Source organism: Antechinus flavipes, chromosome 6 (genome assembly GCF_016432865.1).
Source record: "Antechinus flavipes isolate AdamAnt ecotype Samford, QLD, Australia chromosome 6, AdamAnt_v2, whole genome shotgun sequence".
Classification (NCBI taxonomy): domain Eukaryota; kingdom Metazoa; phylum Chordata; class Mammalia; order Dasyuromorphia; family Dasyuridae; genus Antechinus; species Antechinus flavipes.
In genome coordinates this window covers 16,564,223-16,580,068 of record NC_067403.1, presented here as the reverse complement: position 1 = coordinate 16,580,068, position 15,846 = coordinate 16,564,223, and positions in this window count along the sequence as shown.

Genomic DNA, 15,846 nt, shown 5'->3' with positions numbered 1-15,846 from the left:
TTTGGTCCCTGGCTCAGTTTCCTCCTTTGTAAAATGGGGATAATGTCTTAGAGTCTTGGGGAGAGCTGACTCAGACAGCACAGATTGGTCCCAACAAGTTTAGGATCAAATATATGGCTGCTGCCACAGGGGCTTTCCTCACAGCTCCTTCTGAGCTGAATTCTACAAACCATTCTTTGGTTTCAGGGAGCAGTAAAACAGTATGGACCCCACTTCTGTGCTCCCCAACGCCCAGTGCTCCCGGTCCAGCAGTTTGTTTTCCTGAACTTTTGGAATTCACAAAGTCTAGTTTCAGTTGTCACCCAAAATGCAATAATGAATGCCGAGGAAGGCAAAGAACTGGGCCCATCCTCATGCATCCATCTGGGACTCTCAGAAGCCTAAGGCCTTTTTACTTTTAGGATAGCCTCTCCCTAGAACCCAATAGGCAAGGAGTCAATCCAAGAGCGTGGATCCAACCAAAAAAGAGACAGAAAGACAGACAGAAAGAGAGAAAGAGAGAGAGAGAGAGAGAGAGAGAGAGAGAGAGAGAGAGAGAGAGAGAGAGAGAGAAAGAGATGTGGTTGGTAGACTGGAACCAGTTATAGAATGTCTTCACATTTTCCAAAATCTTCCCAGGGCATTTCAATTATACAGCATATATATTATACAATTGTCCTGAAATCATATTTCCCAGGCTCTTCTACATGGGAGATTGTATCAGTCAAGCATGCTGATACTGGGCTCATTAGCCACTCCCATTACACTTATATTTAACGTGTGTGTGTGTGTGTGTGTGTGTGTGTGTGTGTGTGTGTGTAGGATGCTAAGAATCTTTTTAAGACTAGAATTTACAGAAAAATTGTTGGTAAACTTAAATCAGGGAAGGCCTTCATATATATATATATATCTGAATTCACTTTCTATTTATACTGTATATTTTTATGTATGCCAGTTTCCCTCATTAGAATATAAGCACATTAGGGCTAGAGAGCAAATAAACATGTCTCCAGCATCTAAAACAGTTCCCACATTATAATAGGCACTTAATAAGTGCTAATTGATTGATCTCTCATTTCAGGTCCATTAGGAGCCTCTCTCTTGGGCCAAGTCAAGAAACCTTTGCCCGTCTCTACCGCTGCCTTCCTGACTGAAGAAGTGCCCACCTCTGACCTCCTAGCCAGTGAGTATGTATAGTAATTGTGTCCAGGAGATCAGCAGGACTGGTGGGACCACAAGCAGGCTGTCTCTCCTCTGTCCTAACAGAGAAGAAAAGGGAGAAATAAACATTCTGTAGTGTCTCCTGGGCACTCGCACGAAGCATTTTTACAAACATCCTATTTGGTCTTCCCAACAATCCTGCAAAACAGGTGTTATTATTATTTTCAATTTACAATTGATGAAACTGAGGCTCAATGTGAATACAGTAAGTGAGTATCAAAGGCTATCTTTGCACTCAAATCATCCTCACTCAGAGCCAGGGTGATGCAGGGGACTCAGATGCAGGGGCGTAGCTTCATATTTTCCTCTCTCCCCAGCAGATAATCTTCCCTGGGCCTCACGTGCTCTACTTCAGAGACCTTTCTTAGAGTAAATGAGAATCCTAAAAGACAAATGTTACCATCAATTAAAGATATGGAGTTCCTGAACCAGAACTCAAGATACATGGTCTGACAAAGTATTTTCTTTGGCCAAACTTGCTTTAAAAATACTTTTGAGTCTTTTCATTTCTCATAACGGGGCTTTCCCAGAAAAACCAGTCCATGTGGTCACCATATTGAAGGATTTCTTCACTAATTCAGAAGTTACTCATAGAGGTGAACATGTTGAACAGGAAGTGGGGATCTCAGATTTGTCAGGTAACACAATCTACATCTTGTTTTAGCCTTTTTTGGGGGGGCGGAGGGGGACGCAGACTTGTGATTTCATCAGTATAAGAAAATCTCAGTATAAAGAGTCCTGCTTCGAACACAGAGGATCTGTTGTTCACGATCTTAAAGAGCTTTCTAGAGCTTCAACTACTTGCCCTGAGTCACAAGGCTATTCTTGTTTCAAATGGAGAACTCGAACCTAGAAGTCCTCGAACTTGGGAGTGATCCTTGTCCCCTTCCATGATCATCCCATTCCCTCTTTAAAAATCACATCTAGCTCATTTTTAAAGAACCTTGGAATCATTTCTTATTTCAGTAACATATTTCTCTCAAACACTGAAAAAAAGGAATTTCCCATTTCTCACTCCACTACCCATGATGTCCCGGGGGTTGCTGAAGGTGAAGAGATCCCGAAGCCTATTTCTATTTTTAATGTTCTATCTGCTACTTGTTTCCTTGGCTGAATCGAAAAGGCTCTTCCCTAACATCAGCCAAAGTTATACATAATACCGTTTGCCACTGCTTCCCCACCCACCCACATCCTGGGGAAGATAAAAGGGGGAATTCTTGAATAAATTAAGTAGAATCCCAAAGGCATCTTAGTCAAATCGGAAAGCCCAATTACCAGAGTGATACATAGAAAATATAGACAGTCCAAAGCCTGTGACTCATGTACCATGAAAAATGTCTTTCAGATTGAAGGTAACTAACAGTTTAGAAGCTAAAAATGGGCCCAAAGGCCAGAGTCGTTAAGTTATCTCTCTCGGTATCCCGTAGGATGGGTGGCCACGGCCCAGTCTTCGATTCTGCCTTTCTCTCCTTCTCTTTGGCCCCAGAACAAGAACAATATTTCTGCTCCCCAGTCCTCGCTTATATAGCTGCGGCGTCAGAAGGGGACCGTTTGTCAGGATCCATTTCACCAAAATTCATCGAACGATCTTGTGTCCTGTAGCTGCCCAACTGCAGAACTCACCTCCCACTGGAGCATTTGATGGTGTGGACAGGACCAGAAAGGATCATTTTACTCGGAAGAATTTTCCCCACCCCGCTCTTAGGAGCTAGAGAATGTGTCTGTCTACACAATGCCAAAATAATGAGTCAATTCAGCAAAAGAAAAAACACAAACAAACCACCAAACTGGCCATTTTGGCACCATTTAGACACAGGCAGAGTTGACCTTAGATGGCTTAAAAGTTTTAAAAGGAAGAAAAAAGCCTTTACATTCACAAAGTGCCTAAAATCCAAGAATACTTCATTGCTATAAATGGCTAGATCTGTTTTGAAGACGTTTGATGGAGTGGAAAGCATGTGGTGGGTTCAAATCCAAGTTTTGCCCTTGACTGCCTGGGGGACTCTGGGTAAATCACTTAAATGATCTGGATTCAACTGTTCTCCCTTAGAAACGGAGGGGCTGAACCAGCTAAGCCTCCCTCCACCTCCAGGTCCCCGAGCCTGATCGTAAGGCGACACGTTAATTTATCACCGCCGAGTTCCAGCTCACAGTGGAGATCATCCCTGAGCAGGAAATCCCGACGGGTTCAGATGTCCCGGAATGACATTTTCTGGTGCCTGTTTGAGGATCCTCTTCCAATGGAATTTCAAAGATTTATGGGCCTCTCTCGTTAATGGGAATGACTAGTGTCGAGCCCCTCCTCATCTGTGGAAAAATCGACTCCGACTTTTGGCCTGAAAGTGATTGTCCATGGTCATAAATTGGAAAAAATGCTGCATGCTGCAAAATGAACGATTGACTCTTCGGAGCTTTCAGATAGAATTTCTAAAGCCTCAGCACATCTTTTTTTATTATTATTATTTCTATCATCCCTACAAAAGATAAAAACATGGGGCATTTTTTTTTCCTCAGATAAGATGGCTATCTTCTTGAGTTCATTAGCCTCTCTGATATTTGTAGATTATTAAAAGCAATTTAAGTATGTCCCAAAATCTGTTCGGTATTAAGTTGATACAAAATGTATTTTTCCCCGTCCAACTAAATAGTTTTCTTCCAATCTGGAACAGATGGGAACATTGCGAGTCGCATGAGCTCATCTGTACTTCTGAATGGAATGCGGTGGATTTGGTCACATTAAACATATTGAGATAGGATTAAATATAATCATATATTTAATCACTTTAAACGTGGCTTTTATCAACACAAAATGGAAATGTCTTCAGGCAATGACATCTCAATTAAGGCAAATATTAAGAGATGAGAAGAGATACGCCATCTGTAAGATATCAACGTCCCTAAGATGGCTTTGTAGTTATTGTCCTCTGTCTACGTCTCTCCACGGTACCTGTGACCGGAGGCAATCCCGGGGGGAAATGGTAAAGAACACGGCGCTTGTCTTTGATGCCTTTGTACTCTCCTTTGGGTACCTTGTTCTGCTAGGCCGCCCAGGCCCTCGCCCTCCTTGTCTATGGCCACGTTCCAAGCCTTCGTCGCTCTCTTCCCCGCCCCACTGCCGTGTCCCATGCGTCTCACCGTCCCCCTTAGTCTTTTTTCTACTAAATCGATGCTAGAGTCTTCAGCTGCTACATTTACTGAGGGTCCTCTGCTAGCCCTTCTCTACGTCCTCAAACCCACCCTCCGCGTGGCTGTCACCTTCATTAGCCAGGCTGAGGGGTGGGCCGAGTCCAGTGTCAGAGTCAGGAAGGTCAGAGCGTTCATCCTACTTCAGATGGCTCTGAGCAAGTCATTGTCAGTCATTGTCTTCAGCCTCAGGTTCTTCATCTGTAAAAGGCATCGCTGAAATTATTAGCAGCTACCTCTCAGGGGCATGGTAACAAATAAGAAAAGATATATGAAACCTTAAAGTGCCGTCTGGGACGGCTGGGAGGCACAGTGGATAGAGAGAGCACTGGACGTGGAATCAAGAGGAGTCATCTCCAAGAGTTGCCAGCTGTGGGACCCTGGGAAAGTCACTTAATTCTGCTCACCTCAGTTTACCTCAGGTTCCTCATCTATAATATGAGCTGGCAAATCACTCCAGGATCTTTGCCAAGAAAACCCAAAATGGGGCCCTGAAGAGTTGGACATTGTGATCATTGTAATGCCCCTTATTCACAGACCCAGTCACGTCACTATATTCAAAACCTCCTTGCTTCATATCAAATAAAGAACAAATTATTGAGCTGGCACTCAGGACCCACTACATTTTATCCTCAACCTTTCTCAAAGTTAGCTTGTTTTTTTCTCACTTTTTTTATGTCTTTGCCTGGAAGCCCACCCAAATCCCTTTATTTTCTCTCATTCCATTGAATTCAACTCAGCATTTATCACATACATAAAAGGAAGGTACAGTCCTAATTTCTGGGGTGAAATAGTCCCTGCTCTCAAAGTATTTACTTTCTACTTGAGGCTGGGAGAGGAGGAGATCATGACATATATAAGAACAAGAGTAACACTAGAGAGAGAAACGGGGAGAGAGAGACAGAGACAAAGAGAGAAAAAGAGAGATAAAAACAAAGAGAGACAGAGAGAGACAAAAACAAAGACACAGAGAGAGAGTGACAAAGAGAGCTAGATGAGAGAGAAAGAGAGAGAGAGAGAAGAAGAAGAAGAGAAGAAGAAGAAGAAGAAGAAGAAGAAGAAGAAGAAGAAGAAGAAGAAGAAGAAGAAGAAGAAAGAAGAAGAAGAAGAAGAAGAAAGAAGAAAGAGAGAGGGGGGGAGAGGGAGGAAGGGAAGGAGGGAAGGAGAGAGAGAGAAAGAGAAAGAGAGAGAGAGAGAGAGAGAGAGAGAGAATGAACAAGCAATGAAAGCAAAAGAAATATCTGGACCAAATGCTCCAAGAAGACTCTAGGTGGAAGAGAACTAGGAGAGAAGGTCCCCTGAGTTGGACCATCAAGGCAAATAAGGAATCCGGAAGATGAAAAATAAGACAGACATATATAAATCTATAAATTAGATACCTCCCAGACCTAATCCAAATGTCAACTCTTTCAAGCTTTCCCTGATGTCTCCTTTTCAGAAATGTTTGTTTTATGCTACAAATATTACCTTGCTTGATCTTCATGATGCTGCTGATAATGAGGTAATTGCCATCCCCATTTCATAGATGAGAGAAAGTTGTTTTTAGGGAGGACGATAGACTCACTCAAAGTCACACAACAATGATACAAGGAAGGACTGGAACGGTCCCTTTCTTCTGGTTTGAACAGGGATCTTTCCACTTCATTCTGCCTGTCAGGTCTTCAGCTCTTGGTCTGCACTATTCTGGATTCTCGTTATTTGTATGTATGTCAAATCTTTGCCATACAGGAAAACCCTGAAATGCAAGCTCTAGGAGAGGAGGGATTGCATCAGTTATCTGCGCACCTCTCCTAATGTCTAGCCACACAGTCTGTGCATAGTAGGTGCTCAATAAAGGTTCGTTCAATTCAATGTGTCACTGAAATGGTTTCCAGTACAACTGTCCTTCCTCAAAGGGTTCTCTCTGGAAAGAAGCATTAACAAGGGCCGAGCTTGGAGAGATTCTCTGCAGATGATGAGGTCCCAGATGATGTACATGACCCTGCTGATTAAACCAGTCTGGAGACTGCAGGAGCTCCACAAGCACTCCGACAAGCTAAGCTTCTTTAGGTACCGAGGGAAACGAAGGGGCTGAGGGATAGCATATAGATACCTATATGACTTATCTGCAAAACACATGTGTGGGATACTTATGTATATCTGCACTTTTCATACACATCAGACATGGACACAAATATATTCCTTCACACATGTATACTTGTGTATATTTAATGCATGTATACACACACACACACACATATATGTGTGTGTATATATATAATATGTGTATATATTATATCTATGTATATATATACATGTATACATCTATGTGTGTGTGGCCCAGGGAGTGAGCCATTTCTAGTATAGATTTTATATATACACAAATGCATACGTATACATCCTTGTATAATGCAAAATTGGATGGGAAAACCTATGCAGCCCATTTATATTTACATACTGACAAATAAGCTATGTAGCTTTTCTGAACACATATGTATCATATGAGTTTGGACAGAAAACATACAATTTATTTGCCCATGTGTGTTTATACACTCACACACATACACAGAAGTATATGGACAGATAAACTATCCATATCTGTGTATTTTAAATGCATGTGTATATATATGTATGTCAATATAAACTGAGAGATCAATTATATAGGTTTTTCTGTCCAATTTTGTATACGTATATATGCATGAATAAATATATAAGTAAAATATAAATATATAAATAAATGCATATATATGTATGCATGAATAAATACAACCTATATACATATATGTGTGTCTACACATACAGATTGTAAATATATATGCTTATATAGACACACACCCAATGCCTTTCATATAGTAAGCGTTATATAAGTGCTAGCTGTTGTGATGATTGTTATTATGTACGTGTGTACATACAGACATACATACAGATATAGATAAAATCTCAGACACTGAAAATGGCCAGCACCTCGGGCTCAGAAATGAACAATGATAGGAGAGGAGGCTGGTTTATTTTTGGGAAATCGGGAGGTTTTTTCCCCAGCTTCTCCTTGAAACAAAGATCCAATTTTAAAAACTCCAATACTCATCGAGCCTTGCTGCCTGAGTGTAAAACACAGAACACTATGGTCTCTGAAGAACTGAAGATGAGTATCAGCCAGAGGTCACTGGAAAGGTGCGTGGTGAGCATGGGCAGTCTTTTACACATTATGCACAGAGGCAAAGGAAGAAGAAGGAGAACGAAAGATTTTTCCAGAGTGAGAACGAAAGCAGAATCATTGTGGGGGAGGAGAGAAAGTATCTGTTGATTAATTAATTCAGATTACCAAAGATGGAATCATCCCGCTCCTTTCCCCATAGGGGGAATAAATCCCGACGCCTCTAATCTTTGGTCCAATAACGGGGCCTCCTCGCTGTCCCTCACACAGGACACTCAGCTCCGGCCAAGACATCTCTCTGAGTCCCCTTTAATGGCGGGCAGGGCCTCCCCTTCTTTTCTTCTGTCTGGAGCAGTGTCCAGAGCAGTTGTTTGCTATGGACGTAGCAGTTTGGTCCATAGCAATTGTTGCACGGACCCTAAGGTGCCCTCCGGGCTCAGCCCAGCGCCTGTGAGATAGCAGACCCTTAAGAAAGACTTACTGCTGCTGACACACTCTAGGAAGTTCTGTGTTCCAACCTCTCCATGGTGGTGATTGAGTTCTCAAAGGCTATCCCTCTCCCCAAGCACAGACCCTGACAGACCCTGCCAAGCTGGACACCCGCTTGGAGCTCTCACTGAAGGAGCAGATGGGCCACAATCAGAGAAATTCATCTCGAGAAAGTTGAAATCCCCCCCACACACACCAGAGTGATTCCGAATTGTGATCAGCCCGTCAATGCTGCTATCCTTGGCAAACAGGATGCTAAAGTACTGAGAAGTGTGTGAAAACAAGGGACAGCGGGGTGGTACCACGGCACACAGAGTGCTAGGCTCCTGAGTTCAAATCTGGTCTCAGATGCTTACTTGCTGTGTGACCCTGGGCAAGTCATATAACCCTGCTTGCCTCAGTTTGCTCACCTGTAAAATGAGTGGGAAAGGAAAGAGCAAGCCACTCCATGTCCTTACCAAGAAAATCTCAAATGAGCCGGCCATAACGGAAAACAGCTCAATATGAAAAAGGTAAAGGCCAGATCCCTACTCTGACACCAGTAAGAAATCACTAAACTGAGGAGGGCCATCTGTGAAGTGGGCGTAGCGACATACAAAGCCCTGCTACGGTTGTAACGAGGGTCAGAAGAGATGCTAGACGGCGTTCCTGGCTTTGCTCGTCTCAGAACGGTCCCCTGTAGTTAGCGTTTGGCGTTGGGGTAAAAAGAGACAATCCCAGATGGTTCCACAGAACACAAAAGGAGATTAGCCACATGAGGAAAACGACATTCAACCAGGACTCACGGGAATCAAGCTCCCCTGCCTGAATTTCCTATCATGACTGACTGCGGCTAAACATCAGAAAATCCCTGGAGCGCCTGTGACTGTTTATGTGCAGACAACCCAGAGGTGATGTTGGGAGCTTAAGCCCTTCTTTTCCTGATCCCATCAATTTTGTGGGTGTTTTATGCCAGGAAAATAGGAATCTTCAAAGTATGGTACAAATGTCACTTATTACTGCTTGTTGTTGCTTGCCCTTTGTTCTCCAAGCTGACCTTGACATCTGGGAGGTGTTGCCCTGACCGGCAAGCGAGGGAGGGCTTTCTGAAGTCCCCATTAAGTAGCTGCTGAACTTCTAACAAAAGGAGGGAATAAGTTCTACACCTGAGAAGCAAACCAAGCTGGCCAGTTGGTGGCCTAGGATTTAGGGGGTCCCCTCGGTGCTCATCAAAGTCTCTTGTATAGTGTCTTTTGATGAACGTTTATTGGTTAATTGGGCCATCTCTGCCGTAGGATATGTGGCAGATGCGTTGTAAGGCAGAGGTGTCAAACACATTCCCAGCCGGTCAGATCTGCCTCTTCTATCTAGAACCAGATTAAACTGTAATTGGGAATTATTAACAAAATAAATAAAAATGCAATAAAACACAACTAGCAAAGCATTTAAAAACTTGGTCAACATGTGGCCCCCCCTGATCCTTTTGTAGATTAGTGAGCCCTTTTCTACTTGAGTTTGACCCCACTGATGTTGACATAATCCCTGGACTTGAGAAATTTATGGTCTGGTAATAAAAGTGGCAACGGAGCTTTCCTTTTTGAGTAAGAAGGGTGTGAAATGTGGGTGTTGAACTCGATGACTTCAAAGATCCCTTTCCGTTCTAATTCTCTAATCCTATGATCTCGTTAACCCTGTGTGAGACATCTTCCTCAACATATGTGCAATCAAGCACTTGGGAATCCGGGGCAGATTCTTTCTCTTAACTTCTAACCTGACTCATCCAGGGAACAGGAAGTCAGAATCGAAGGAAAAGACTTTGGGGAGAACATCAAAGAAAGTCCCTTCCACTCCTGGCAACCATTTAAGCCAAGCTGTTGCTGATGCCTTTGACAAATCAGAAGTGTTTTCTCATTTTTTTCCTCATGTAGAATCTCAGAAACTAATCTGATTCAGTCAAAGCAAAGTTGCACATGTGTACTAACCCCTCTTTCAGGCCGGCTATGTTTCATTCCATTTGAGAGCGAGGCAACATGGAGGCTGAAATTGGCTCGGGTCTTACTGATGATGCTGATAGTTCTGGCTATGGGTTCCTCCCAAACAGAACCAGTCACGGAATGTCCACCCAAGCTGCATAATATGGCCAAGACACTTCACTTAGACTCATCAAGATTCTCCCAGAGCAGCTAGATGGTGCAATGGATAGAGCACCAGCCCTGATATCAGGAGGACCTGAGTTCAAATCTGGCCTCAGCTGTGTGAGCCTGGGCAAGTCATATAACCCTGCTTGCCTCAGTTTGCTCACCTGTAAAATGAGTGGGAAAGGAAAGAGTAAGCCACTCCATGTCCTTACCAAGAAAATCTCAAATGAGCCGGCCATAACGGAAAACAGCTCAATATGAAAAAGGTAAAGGCCAGATCCCAACTCTGACACCAGTAAGAAATCACTAAACTGAGAAGGGCCATCTGTGAAGTGGGCGTAGCGACATACAAAGCCCTGCTACGGTTGTAACGAGGGTCAGAAGAGATCCTAGACGGCATTCCTGGCTCTGCTCGTCTCAGAACGGTCCCCTGTAGTTAGCGTTTGGCGTTGGGGTAAAAAGAGACAATCCCAGATGGTTCCACAGAACACAAAAGGAGATTAGCCACATGAGGAAAACGACATTCAACCAGGACTCACGGGAATCAAGCTCCCCTGCCTGAATTTCCTATCATGACTGACTGCGGCTAAACATCAGAAAATCCCTGGAGCGCCTGTGACTGTTTATATGCAGACAACCCAGAGGTGATGTTGGGAGCTTAAGCCCTTCTTTTCCTGATCCCATCAATTTTGTGGGTGTTTTATGCCAGGAAAGTAGGAATCTTCAAAGTACGGTACAAATGTCACTTATTACTGCTTGTTGTTGCTTGCCCTTTGTTCTCCAAGCTGACCTTGACATCTGGGAGGTGTTGCCCTGACCGGCAAGCGAGGGAGGGCTTTCCGAAGTCCCCATTAAGTAGCCGCTGAACTTCTAACAAAAGGAAGGAATAAGTTCTACACCTGAGAAGCAAACCAAGCTGGCCAGTTGGTGGCCTAGGATTTAGGGGGTCCCCTCGGTGCTCATCAAAGTCTCTTGTATAGTGTCTGTTTGATGAACGTTTATTGGTTAATTGGGCCATCTCTGCCGTAGGATATGTGGCAGATGCGTTGTAAGGCAGAGGTGTCAAACACATTCCCAGCCGGTCAGATCTGCCTCTTCTATCTAGAACCAGATTAAACTGTAATTGGGAATTATTAACAAAATAAATAAAAATGCAATAAAACACAACTAGCAAAGCATTTAAAAACTTGGTCAACATGTGGCCCCCCCTGATCCTTTTGTAGATTAGTGAGCCCTTTTCTACTTGAGTTTGACCCCACTGATGTTGACATAATCCCTGGACTTGAGAAATTTATGGTCTGGTGATAAAAGTGGCAACGGAGCTTTCCTTTCTGAGTAAGAAGGGTGTGAAATGTGGGTGTTGAACTCGATGACTTCAAAGATCCCTTTCCGTTCTAATTCTCTAATCCTATGATCTCGTTAACCCTGTGTGAGACATCTTCCTCAACATACGTGCAATCAAGCACTTGGGAATCCGGGGCAGATTCTTTCTCTTAACTTCTAACCTGACTCATCCAGGGAACAGGAAGTCAGAATCGAAGGAAAAGACTTTGGGGAGAACATCAAAGAAAGTCCCTTCCACTCCTGGCAACCATTTAAGCCAAGCTGTTGCTGATGCCTTTGACAAATCAGAAGTGTTTTCTCATTTTTTTCCTCATGTAGAATCTCAGAAACTAATCTGATTCAGTCAAAGCAAAGTTGCACATGTGTACTAACCCCTCTTTCAGGCCGGCTATGTTTCATTCCATTTGAGAGCGAGGCAACATGGAGGCTGAAATTGGCTCGGGTCTTACTGATGATGCTGATAGTTCTGGCTATGGGTTCCTCCCAAACAGAACCAGTCACGGAATGTCCACCCAAGCTGCATAATATGGCCAAGACACTTCACTTAGACTCATCAAGATTCTCCCAGAGCAGCTAGATGGTGCAATGGATAGAGCACCAGCCCTGATATCAGGAGGACCTGAGTTCAAATCTGGCCTCAGCTGTGTGAGCCTGGGCAAGTCACTTAACCCCAATTGCCTCAACAGAAAAAAAGATTCTCCCAGAAGCCACTTCTCCAGTATCCTCCATGTAAAAAGGTTGCATCAGTCAAGCAAGTTGATAAGATCTGCATAGGGACCTGACCCCCCATGATATTAGCAAGCATTTATAAAGCATTTGCTGTGTGTAAGACATTCAGGTACTAGGGATAGATACAGGGAAAACAATTAAAAAGCATCCCAAGTCCTTAAGGGGCTCACATTCTATTGGTGGAAAAATGATCCTTTGAGGAAGGAGAAAATCTCAGCAAGCTGGGGGTCAGGAAAAGCTTCCTGGGGCAGCTGGCAGATGAGCTGAGTCCAATGAAAAAGCATCCCCTCGTCTAAAACTGGTCATTCAGTCTTTGTCAAAATCCCTCTGGTGGGGTGAAGATACTACTCTGCTTTTGGAGAGACCTAATTATTAGGAAGTTTTCCCTTACATCAAACCTAAATCTGCATCTCTGCAACTTCCACCCATCACTCCCTGCCCTCCCCTCTGAAGCCAAGCAGAACATGTTTCTTCCCTTTTCCATAAGAAAGGTCTTCAAATACTTAAAGACAGCTACCAACCTCCCCTGTCCTTGGGTCAAAGAATCCCTTCTCTGGGCTAAACATCCTTTCTTCCTCCTTCAAATAACATCAGCTCATGGCCCTTTGCCACCCTGATTACCCTCCTGGGCACTCAAGAACTCATCAATCCTTCCTAAAATTCAACACCCAGAATGCAACAAATTGGTCCAGATGTCATCTGGTGAGTGCAGAACACATGGGGACTCTTGGACTTCTCTAATTGCAGCGTAATCACCGATTAGCTATGTTGGCTTCCATAACACACTGTAGGCTCATCAAGCCTAAAGTACTCTAAAATCCTGGGATCCTTTTCACTTAAACTAGCGGGGAAGTTAATTTATTGTACCCAAGTGTAAGAGAGCATTTTATTTCCATTCCATTTCATCCTATTCGCTTCAACCCAATGTGTTGAGCTGTCAAGATCCATTGTGTCACCAATCTCTCTTAGCTTTGTGTTACCTGCAAAGTCGGGAGCGTGCTAAATTTCGGTTGATCAAAATCATTGACTAAAATGTTAAATAATACAGAACCGAGCAGAGACTCTTGGAGAAATGGAAAAAAAAAAAAACGAATTTCCAAGTTGATGAAGAACTCTTTGGGTCCAGCCATTCAGACATTCCTAAATGTACTGTCATCTAGCCCACATCCCTCCATCTTTTCCTTAGTAATAGCCTGAAAAACTTTGTCAAATGTTTTGCCAAAGTTAGGTAAACTATAGCTACAGTATTCCCTGAGTGTCTGGTAAGCCTGTCAGAAAAGGAAACGAGCTTGGTCTGGCAGGATCTGTTCTTGAGGAAACCATGTTGGCGGTTTGTGATCACCACTTCATTTTCTAAATCTTCACCAACATTTCCCCTTCCTCCTCTTCACTCACACATCTTTGATGACCTCGTAATTTATTCATGGATTGATTACCAAGCCAGAAGTCTGAGGAATATCTTACTCAGGCAAAACCCAACCAAAAGCCCAACTCTTATCTGACGAGTGCATCTCTGCTTCAAATCGTGGATTTTTCAAGATGGAAAGTTCTTTTAATATCTTATTTTTTAACCCAATTATTTCCCTTCTGAGCAAAGTGAAGAACATAGAGTAACTTCCTGAGACTGCAGAGTTAGTTAGAGGAAGAGCTTAGCCCTGAACCCAAATATCCATATTTCCAGCCTGATATTCTTTCTATTGCAGCATGCTACTGGGAAATGAGTTCAGAAGAAAGCACTTGGAAGGGTTATTTAATGACAACGTTATTAAAATATCATTAAGCATGGGCAAGTCACTTAACTCCAATTGCCTCAGCAAATACATACATATATATATATATATATATATATATATATATATATATATATATATATGTATGTATATATGTATGTATGTATATATATCATTAAGCCAAAGACACTATGGTAGTGTGAAAAAGAGTACAGGACAAAAAATTAAAAGAGCTGGTTTCTAGTTCAGATCTGCCTCTAACTAGTGATGTGACCTTGACCAAGTCCCCAGTTTTGTTCTGGCTGAATTGTCTCATCTAGAAAATGGAGGTAATGTTTCTCAATCTACCTGCTTGACAGAGCTGTCAGGATCAAATCTGAGAACTGAATGGAACGACATAAAAACAAAAGTATGGCGGGCTGTTATGTAGCTTCTGGTGAAGTTGTACAACAGCCCCCAAATTTTGCTCTGTTTTTTTGGTGGGGGATGAGGGGACAGGAGGATGATATCTCCCAGTCACCTGAAAATGGATTTAGCCCAAACTCCAACTACATCTGCTCAGACGGATGCACTCAGTGTTCCAGAGGAAGTAAACCTAGAGTTCCTTTGCCAGCAAGGAGTGTGGGTCCTGCACTTGCAGGAGATATCAAAGTAGCCAACAGATGAAGAAAATGGGAAGGGGGCAAAGAGCAGCAAGTAGCAAAAAGGTTTGTGTTAACCAGGCAAGCTTTGGGTGTCTAACAAATTCTTCATCAATGTAGAAATATCAGTGCCACCTACTGGTAATCACAGAGAGTTTGGGATGATTACTTCTATTTCACATGACAGAATGAAGAAAATCATTGAGAGTTTGTTATTTTCATTTGTGAAGGTTCCGGGTTTTTTCCTCACTTGACAGGGGGGAAAATCCCTTTTTTTCTTTTTTTTTTTTTTTGACATACAAATTTCCCCACAGAATTTTGGAAATATCAGTAGGGACTGGTTTTTATGCTTGGTAGTTTGAAACCAACCACTGGCCAAGAAACGAGCTCTGAGCATGGTTCACTAATATGGCCCCCGTATTTAGAGTGGCCCAGTGGATAGAGTACCACTCCTGAAGTCGGGAGGACCTGAGTTCAAATTTGACTTCAGACACTTAACACTTCCTGGCTGTGTGACTCCTGGGCATTAAATCACTTAACCCCAATTGCCTTGGGGGGGGGGGGGGGGGTGAATAAACTGATGAGCAAAAACCAAAGAGTGAAGGCCTGAAAGGCCAAATTGAGAAAGGATCTATGTCCCCAAGAGTAAACAATTCCTTTCCTCTATTTTCTTGGGATGCTCCATGATTATGAATGTTTCCCAAAGGTTTTCTAGCCCAGGGCTTCTTAAACTTTCTCCATTCATGATCCCTTTTTGCCCAAGACATTTTTATGAGACCTTGGGTATATAGGCATATAAAATAGGTATACAAATCAAAGATTTGCTGATAATCTTAAATGTATTTCAAAACAATTTATGTATATATATATATATATATATATATATATATATATATATATATATAAAGATGAAAACAAATTTGCATATTAATGAATGGACACACTTGTTTATTTTTACATGAAGAATTAAATCTTGGCTGACTATGTGATATTTTTTACTGTTGCCAAATTTTTCACGACCCCCATGCCCAGTTATGTGATCCCTTATGGAGTCACAACCCACTGTTTAAGAAGCTTTGCTCTCCACTTCTCAGGATCACTCTTGAATGAACCCAGGTCACTTGAGGAGGTCAATCAACAATAAGGTATTGGGATAGGAAAGCACATGTTGCCAGACTTAGGTCTAAAAAAGATACCATGCTAATTCAGGCCCCGTTAGCCTAGTTGAGTAAGGTTAGTGATCAAGAATATGACTTCATCAGGCCTGAGGATCATTGCCT